This window comes from Asparagus officinalis, chromosome 7, assembly GCF_001876935.1.
Source record: "Asparagus officinalis chromosome 7, Aspof.V1, whole genome shotgun sequence".
Lineage (NCBI taxonomy): Eukaryota > Viridiplantae > Streptophyta > Magnoliopsida > Asparagales > Asparagaceae > Asparagus > Asparagus officinalis.
In genome coordinates this window covers 24931562-24941631 of record NC_033800.1, presented here as the reverse complement: position 1 = coordinate 24941631, position 10070 = coordinate 24931562, and positions in this window count along the sequence as shown.

The following is a 10070-nucleotide window of genomic DNA, read 5'->3' as shown; positions in this document are numbered from 1 at the left end:
CTCTCTCTCTCTCTCTCTCTCTCTCTCTCTCTCTCTCTCTCTCTCTCTCTCTCGAGTACAGAGGAAGAGAATGTTAATTTGATCTCTCTTTTGTTTAATGTGGGTTTTGGATGGCGAGAGAATGATTCGCTCGATGCTTGAGTCAAGTTTGCTTCCCGTTGACGATTTAAACAAGGTTGCGGGCAAACTTCCTCGCGTGGTAGAAGTTTGGTCTTTTGAGTTCGAATACCCGAGCTAGGATGCTTGAAAGTTAAAGGTCGAGTGCACAAAGGATCCCAATGCTCTCTCTAATGCATGCCCCCATTTTCTTATAGCCATGAGTGGCTATTTATAGAGACAAATGACATGTAACCACTTCCTAGGAACGTGATAAGTGGGTGCAACCGCTTCCACAATTCAAGCTTTAGTAGCTAACTTGGTCAAGCTATGCAGACGGACTTCGTTTAGGTGCACTTGGGCGTTAAAGTGAGCTTGCAAGTGAGCTTGGAGCATGCAGGCGAACCTCGTAGGCGAAGCTATCAGGCAAGGCTCGACCAGTTTCAGGCGAGCTTGGATCAGCATGGATCATTCAGGAGAAACTAAAGGCGAAACTAAGTTATCAGGTAAACTTAGCTCTATTTTATTCAGGTGAACTTGAATGTTCAGGCGGAGTCAAGCATTCAAGGGAACTTGACTCTGTTCAGGCGAGCTTCAATGCTCAGGCACACTTCAGTCTTGCAGGCGAAGTTCGGTGTTCCTTTGCGGTCGAACTTCAGCTTTCAGGCGAACTTAAGTCTTCGTAGATGGAGTTCAGTGTTCAGGCGCAGTTCAGCCTTCAGGCGAACTTCAGACAAATGTTAGCCTTCTGGCGAACTTAGATCTTCTTTGCTAGAAAATAAAGGCAATTATTCTTACCTACAAAACCCCCTTTAAAGTTTTCAGACCCAAATTAAGTTGCATGGGGTCTGAAATACTTTAAATATTAAGACCTACAAAATTATCACCATTCAGGTAAAATGAGGAGCCTTCTAGCAAACTTCGCCATTCTGGCGAAGTCAAACTCTTCAGACGCAGCTAATGATCATCACCTAGGATTTTTAGCAAACCCTCAGCTATCAACGGACTTGATTTGTCTTTACCAACTGTTGTTTGAGTTAGACTAGTCATGCTTTTGCCCTTAGCATGGTAAGTTGTCGAGGAGTTTCCCTTAGGCTCAATGCTAAAATTTCTCCTCTATCCTTAGCTATTCGAGGCGTTTGATTAAGTGTTTAAATATGATTACAATAGTTAAGTTGTAATCGAGTTTGGTTGTGTCGTTCAGTATAATAACTCAACCTGGTGTTTTGAAAGCGAGGCTCTTCATATGGTAGGCCTGCTAGGGTGTGGTGATATCGTTGATGAATAGTGACTCATCACTTGGTAGGTCACAAGGGGGAAGATAGGGGCTCATCGCTTAGTAGGCCACTATTAGCGAGTAATGTTATTTGTAGGGATGATGGTGCGAAAGCAATCAAGTCGTTCAGTGACATGGAGGTATAACGATTGTGATTGGAGTAGCGGCACGTCACATGGTAGGCCACTATCAATGGACAATGTCATTTGCAAGAATGATGGGGTAAAAATAATCAAGTCGTTCAGTGACATGGGAGTATAACGACTGTGATTGGAATAGAGGCACATCACATGGTAGGCCATTATCAATGGATAACGTTATTTGTAGGAATGATGGGGTGAAAATAACCAAATCTTTCAGTGACATGGGAGTATAATGATTGTGATTAGAATAGAGGCACATCGCATGGTAGGCCACTACTTCGACCGTTCTAGAGAGATAGAATGTTCGAAAAAGATCAGATAGCGAATCATCGCATGATAGATCACTATCCTGATCGAGTGACAAGTAGGGGTTCATCACATGGTAGAACACTACTTGACAAAGTATTTTCAATATAGAGCTAAGAGTTGACTATCAGAGGTAATTGTTAACGTGATAGTTTAGTGGACCTACCATCCTATTGAAGATGATTGGTGGGTGAATTTAGAGGAAATTAAGTCGTTTAGTGACACGGGAGTATAACGATTGTGATTGAAATAGATGCATATCACATGGTAGGCAACTATCTTCGACCATTCTAAGGAGATAGAATGTTCGGAAGGGATCAGATAGCGAATCATCACATGGTAGATCACTATCTTGATCGAGTGACAAGTAGATATTCATCACATGGTAGAACAATACTTGACAAAGTATTCTAAAAAGGGATTGACTAACAGAGGTAATCATTAACGTGATAGTATTTTATGGTCCCGCCATCTTATTGAAGATGATTGGCGGGCGAAGGAAATCAACAATCAAAGGTAATCATTAATGTGATAGTATTTTGTGGAACTGATTGATGACGAGCTTTGAGTCATCATGACTCTGTTAGAGAGAAGAATCAAGGTAGTACATGGTTTTGCGGAGAAACCGAGACTACCCCTACTCTAGCGATAATCAGGATTAAAGGGGTAAAGACACATGCATCCAATAAAGCTTAGATCTTATCAGATGTAGCATTTAGAGGTAGGATGATGAACCATCTTGTGGTACGCACAGTAGTTGGGATCATCCGTTCTCGACATCTCCTCAGGTCGTATTGATTCTGGGAGCTTGATCTTCTTTGCCTTGATCAAGGACTTGAGGATCGGCACAACTTGCTTATCTTTGAAGTCGTACTTCTGCTAAAAGTGGTTATCCGAAGAATTGCTCTTCTGCTTCGAAGAAGATTTAGGGGAGGAAGTGGCCACTACCACCAAAATATCCTTCCCCTTTGATTGTTTCTGAGGGGTGTGGTCTCTCTGGTTACCCCCTCTTTGAGATTCACGTGGCTCCTCGGCATCTATCCGCTTGAGCATGTTTTCTACCTGTTCACCTTGGCAAACAACTCTTTCCAAGTTCTGGTCTCTACTGCTCCAATCTTAGATAAAATATGGATCGAACGATTACTGTGACATATCTCGATCAATGTATTCTCAGAGATTTAATCACGACAATGCAGCAACCTATTAATAAATCTCTGACAAAATTATTGACAAACTCTGTATTCTTCTGATTTTTAGCTAGCAGGGTGGTCATAGATACTTATGTGTTATCATTGAAGAATCTGGTCATGAAGAATCTTTTTATGTCAGCCTAAGATTTGATGGAGCCTAGTTCCAGCTTGCGGAAGCATTCAAAAGCACCCCCTTTGAGGGTGCTAATGAACAGTCGAGTCATAATGGGATCATTTCCCACTATGTGTCCAGTTTACGCTTGGAAGTAGTAAACATGCTGGGTAGGAGAACCCTTACCATTAAACTGCAGAAGGTTGAGTGGCTTAAACTTCTGATGATAGGGGACAGAGTCCTATCGACAGGGTATTGCCTAACGATCCCCAGTTCATTCACATTTTTCTAGAGTTTTAAGGTGTCGAGTTGGCTTTGGAACTCGTTAAGCCTCTTATTTTGTGGGTCGTTGCTAGAATGTGATGCCTCTTCTGAAGATTCAGATGACAAATTAGAGGACGACTCAGTATTTTCTTCTCCTTCTGTTGTTTGCGGAGGAGTGGGTTCTCGCTCTTTGTTCTTGGTTGAGGACTTCGGATGAGCCTATGATGTCCTCTTTTTCTTCTTCTTCTTTTCCAGAAGCTTTTCTAGCATCTCCTTCATGGCGTTGATTGTGCCTTGCTGCATGGAAATTACAGCTTGGTGCTCTTCCAGCTTTCTGGCTATATTATCAGGGAATTCAGCCATGTGCACCTTTGCGTGCCCACTTTGCTTTGAGCTTAAGACCTGAGATGTTGCTACCATCGAGCAATCATCATCCTCATCATCAGAAATGAAGGCTAAACGCCTGTAACCAAGCGGTATGACAACCTCCTTTTTAGTCCGGGTATGCTGGTAGACACCATCAGACTCAAATGGAGAGGCTTTTCAGTCCCGACAAAAATTTAGCGTCAGAAGAGTCTAAATTATTCACCTTATACTTCCATGTCATGTTGACAGTTGCCGCTGGGAGATCCAAGTCATCGAGAGCCTGTTTCCTCATGCGGTTGTGTCTTCAGCAAGGAAGTCTTGTTTGTACCAGTCGCTCAGAGAGTCTCTCGAACACCTATGGTCTTGACAATTCAATACACCAACACCCAACGAGTACTGTTGTGATGAGCCTCTCGCAGTGCCATCGAGACGTCAAGTGCTCTATGAGATCCACTATGGGTCGATGCGTACAACCCCCAGTGTTAAAAGGGCCACTTGAGTGATTAGAAGAAGAAAGCCCAATAGAGCACTTGGGAAAATCACAAGTGTTGGATTCTGGCGGACTTGCCTTGACAGGCAAAGTTGCCTAGTCTGGCAAACTTGCTTGATCTGGCGAAGTTCGTTTGTTCGAGCAAACTTCATTGACTGGCAAAGTTAGTCTGTTCTAGCGAACTTCATTGTCTGGCGAAGTTCATTTGTTTGGCAGACTTGAGCTTGTTGGCGAACCTTGCCAGGTTCGCCTATTTGGTGAGCTTGCACGTGTTGAGCTTGCTCATGTTGGCGAAGTGCGCCTGTCGGGTGAACTTCGGCTGCCTTACCCTTACCCTTCTGGTGAAGCTTGGCTTGCAGGCGGGGTTAAGCTGTCAGGCGAGCCTAGCGAGGTTCGCCAATTGATTTAAGTCCGCCTGATTGACAAAGTCCACTTGACTGGGGAAGTTCGCCTGAATGGTGACCTTCGCCAGAAACACGAGGTCCGTCTGAACTGCATGGTTTGTCAGATCTGTGAACTTTACGTTGTAGTTCACCAGAACTGGGAACTTAGCACTTGTTCTTAGAACTCACATTGTTTTTTAGGCATGAATAATAATTTAGGCCATCGAATGAAATCAGAGCACGTGCTTCATGGTGAGCGCGGGCTTGTCGTCGCCTCTGCTTGGCCCTCTTTGGGAGAGGAGCGTTCATATCGATGGTGAAGGCATGATCTGCGCCAACACGAACCTTGGTCTCCTCGAAGATAGAAGTTTGCGTGGATTGATTAACAATCCAATGAGCGACTCCTTGGTTTGCATTTTTAGCCTTTTTGGCCAGCCTCAACACTCTTGGGAGGGATGGAACCCCCAGTATTTGCTCAGGTAGAGCTCACAAGCATGATAGCCTTAGTTTGTTAGGGCTGAGTCACACATAAGACCTTGCGATACTTTCATGACGTCTTGCCACCAGAAGAAGCCGAAGATAAGTACTATTCATACTTGCTTGATCAAACTCAATGACGAGGGACTCAACATTAAACCCTGCAACAACCTCGTCAAATTGCTCCACCACTATCTCGTCTAAAAGATTAGTTTCTCTTACTGTGGTCGCCATCTTCTGTAGGGTCGAAAAAAAGAATATACGATTGATTCTTATTTTAAGAATGTGTTCTATCACTTGGTAAGAATTCCTTACAATCACTCTCTCTCTCTCTCTCTCTCTCTCTCTCTCTCTCTCTCTTTCTTTTGAAGAGAAGATTAATTCAGCTTCTCCTTATTTAACGTGGGCTTTTGGTGGTGAAAGGATATTTTCCTTGATGCTTGAGTCGAGATTGCTTCCCGTTGATGATCAGAACAAAATTGCTGGAGCTTCTGATGTTCGTTAGAATACTAGAATCGAGGTTCGAATTCTAGATCTATACGCAGGAGCTCTGATTTCTGATGATTCTCGAGGTTCTAAAAGTCCAAACCCTTTCCTCTGTAGCCATCCATGGCTATTTATAGGGTTTAAGCATGTAACCGACGTGCTACAATCGCGGGTAGAGAGGCGTAACTACCCTCTCTCTCTCTCTCTCTCTCTCTCTCTCTCTCTCTCTCTCTCTCTCTCTCTCGAGTACAGAGGAAGAGGAGGTTAATTTGACTTCTCTTTTTGTTTAACGTGAGTTCTGGATGGCGAGAGGATGCTTCGCTTGATGCTTGAGTCAAGTTTGCTTCCCGTTGATGATTCGAACAAGGTTGCGGGTAAACTTCCTCGTGTGGTAGAAGTTTGGTCTTTTGAGTTCAAGTACCCGAGCTAGGATGCTTGAAAGTTAGAGGCCGAGTGGACAAAGGATCTCAATGCTCTCTCTAATGCCCGCCCCTATTCTTGTAGCCATCAGTGGCTATTTATAGAGACAAATGACCTGTAACCACTTCCTAGGAACATGGTAAGTGGGTGCAACCGCTTCCACAATTTAAGCTTTAGTGGCTCACTTGGTCAAGCAGTGCAGGCGGACTTCGTTCAGACGCACTTTAGCATTCAGGCGAACTTGGCAAGCTTGCAGGCAAGGTTAGAACATGTAGATGAACCTCGTAGGCGAAGCTATCAAGCGAGGCTCGACCAGTTCAGGCGAGCTTGGATCAACATGGATCATTCAGGCGAAGCTAAGCTATCAGGCGAACTTAGCTATGTTTCATTCAGGCGAACTTGAATGTTCAGGCGGAGTCAAGCATTCAAGTGAACTTGATTCTGTTCAGGCGAGCTTCAATGCTCAGGCGCACTCCAGTCTTGCAGGTGAAGTTCAGTGTTCCTTTGCAGGTGAACTTTAGTTTTTAGGCGAAGCTCAGCCTTTAGGCAAACTTAAGTCTTCGCAGGCGGAGTTCAATGTTCAGGTGCAATTCAGCCTTTAGGCGAACTTCAGACAAATTTTAGCCTGTAGGCAAACTTAGATCTTCTTTGCTAGGAATAAAGGCATTTTTTTCTTGCCTACACCTTCGAGCCTACATCAAGAGGTTCCAGGCAAAGAGGCTAGATGTTAATGACCCAAGGAGTGTGGTTGCTATTTCCGCCCTTGTGGCTGGCTTGCAGTGCAACGAATTGGCCGACTCACTTGCCAAGAAGCCAGTCGTTAATTATGAATAGCTGATAGCCAAATCTTATGGGTACATGGACATGGAGGATGCCTGAGATTATAAGGCGTTAGCTAGGGCCACAGAGACCTCCACAGCTACGACTTCAGCAGTAGTAGCCATACCACCACCAGCACCAACACCACTTGCATTGCCCGCACCAACAGCAGCACTGGTGGTGGCGTCGACACCAGAGTCAGCTAGAGGCCCCCTTGCTAGGTAGGAGTGGCCGAGAGACCCCGTGAGAATCAACTCCCGCTCAAATCGGTCCGACAGGATGGACCGATGGAGGGACCTAGCACCGAGGCCCGCTCTCACTGTCCTCAACACCTCCCTCGCAGAAGCTCTCGTTATGGTCCAAAAGGAGGGGTACCTCAAGGAGCATGCTCCTGAGATAAAGTTGGATTCACGGAGCCGAGATACCCGGCAGTATTGCCACTACCATAGAGATCACGGCCACCTCACCAACAATTGTCGTATCCTGAAGAGGGACATTGAGGACCTAATCGAGAGAGGGTATCTAAAGAAGCTTGTCTCTCAGAGAGACCGGAGAGAAGCTGCCCTAGCTAAGTCTAGCAGGAGATCCCTCTCACGGTCGCCTCGTCCTTGACCACACCAGGATAGATGACCCTCAGAGCCCAGCCATAACGGGGTCATCAACATGATCAGTTTTCAATAATTATGTACAAAATTTCATTCATTATAAATGAAGTCCTTTTGAAATTGACTCTTGTGTCGCACTCTCATGGTGCCAAATATATGCAGGAATTATAAGCCCTTGGCGCCTTCTCAGGATAAACCCAAGGCACTCGTACCATTCGGTCGGCTCCCGCATTTACAACTTGACTACTATAGCAGGGCGAAAAGACCTTAGCGCCCTCATTAAGTCTAAGGCACGTACCCTAAGACCTTGGTGTCATCGTGAGTAAACCCAAGGCATGGAACCCAACATCCGGGTTATCATTTTGCCGAAAAGATTTAGGCACTTTATATCCTCTGCTTGTCAGGTTGTTTAAAAACTTGACTTGAGTTGACTAACTACACGGTTGACATTTTTCTGCTAATAAGTGTACATGAAATACTTTATTGCTTTAATATTTTCTCTTTAAGCTTAACATCAATATGCAATTAGTATGCTGTAAATTTTTGTGCTGTTTATGAACAGTTTGATTACATACTAGTGATGAGGACAAGTGCAACAGTAGAACTAGAGGAAGTCTATCTACAATTAGCGGTAGTAAAGTGGTCTATCTACAACAATAAAGACGGTAGTAAGGGGGTTTATCCACAACAACAATAGAACAACAAGGAGTCTATCCATAATTCGGTGATAGTACGTTTTTGTGGGGGTTCTATCTGCAGTTAACCCTGTTCGTAATTTAGATTATAAACACTCATGTTCCCTTATTTTAGGTTCGGATAAGCCTCTGTTGCCCTTTGATGGGTTGGAGGATCAAGAGAACAGGAAGAAAGAGGAAGCAAAGCCAGTATCATTCTTCCATCTAATCTTCCCTCACGCCAATATGTACTCGCCGATACTTCTTACTTCTGGTCTTTTTGTTTGGTCTCTTGTTGCTTCACCACTGTTCCCAAATGGGGATTTCTGAACTCTCCCAACTCCAAAGAAGTCTGTATGATTTTTATCTATATGCAGTATGAGTAAATTGTGTGAGTGAGATGTTTATTTCCATAATAATAATAATCAACTTGATAAATTGTGCGGAGTGATGGTTTGAAGGGGCGATATTCGTTATGAATGACTGCATTATAGAAGAGTTTGTATTTGTTATTTTTTCTTGTTTCTTCTAGATGTCTAAATCAGAAAACTAAATTTATTTTTTTATGGGAAAATAGGAGATTTTATTAATTAAGAAACTGCATTACTACAATCAGTAAGAAGAAGATGCACAATATCATCAGGTGCTTCTTCCATTCATACAATCATATTTGAGAGATCTAAATCTTTTTTGGCCAAGATGTGAGCAACTTTATTACAACTCTTAAGTACATGCTAAATCTCGAAATGTTATCCCAACCTTTTAATTCCTGCACAAATTCCCATGAGCTCCGATAACTCCCTATCTGAGTACTTGATCGCATTAATCACCACTGAATTATCCATTTCAAGAGCCACCTTTGAAACTTCAATATCAAGAGCAAAAGCTAGCGCATCCCTTGCAGCCAGAGCCTCACATACTACAACCTCAGCAGCTATTGTATTGCTCTTTGAAAATCTGGCCATGAAACCACAATTCACATTCCTCACTACACATTCCAAGCCTCTTATATGTGGGCCCTCTCTCCATACTCTATCCACATTAATTTTTTACAAACTAACAAGAGGAGGAGGTCATCTTGAGTTTACTGTCAAGATATGAACATGGCCTTTAGCTTCAATATTTGCTGTAAAAGACTCTGTGCATATCTTATCTTAGCCTCTCATAATTCTTGACCCGTCCGTTCTATCCTTCCCCATAACACCTTGGTTTCTATCATTTCATTGCATCCGTACAGCCACAACAAAACCATCCCAGGTTCTCTAGTCTCATTGCCTCCGTCACCGATTGCATATAATCCAAAAAACGAGATTGCTTTTCATAGTTACAAAGCCACGACAAATCAGCCCCCAACCAAGCATTTCTTGCTATTCTGCACCAGAACAATGCATTATATTGATCTTCCCTAACCTTATCATAAGCTACACAATGTGGATCTATTGACATTCAACGAGCAAATAGATTATGCTTTACTTGTAGAATATTGCAACTTAATCTCCATATAAATACTTTTATTTTTGTTTGGTATCTTAAGAGACCATATTCTCTTCGAGTAGATCAAATCTCTAGAACTCGACGATTCCACATAAGAGTTATCAGCGAAACAATTCTGTAAAGAAAACTAAATTTAATTTTGAGAAGGGGTAACAACGGAATAGGAGGAGTAATTTTCCAAAATCTATGCGTTAAAGACGTAAATAAGATATTACACATTCTTCCATTTTAGTTGATGATGAGAGATTCTATAAAAAAATAAATTAAACTTTCATAAAAATAATTCACTTAATTCATGGTCTATGTGTAAGAGAGGACATTTTCCCATCATGTCCTCATGAATTCCACCTCCATTTCGTCTTCTTTCTCTTGTCGCTCTCCTGTCCTTTTGCATCTCAAAATCATTTTCGCGCTTTTGACAATGAGGTATCTCAAAATTAGATGGTGGATGGCAGCGGTGGCGGCGGTC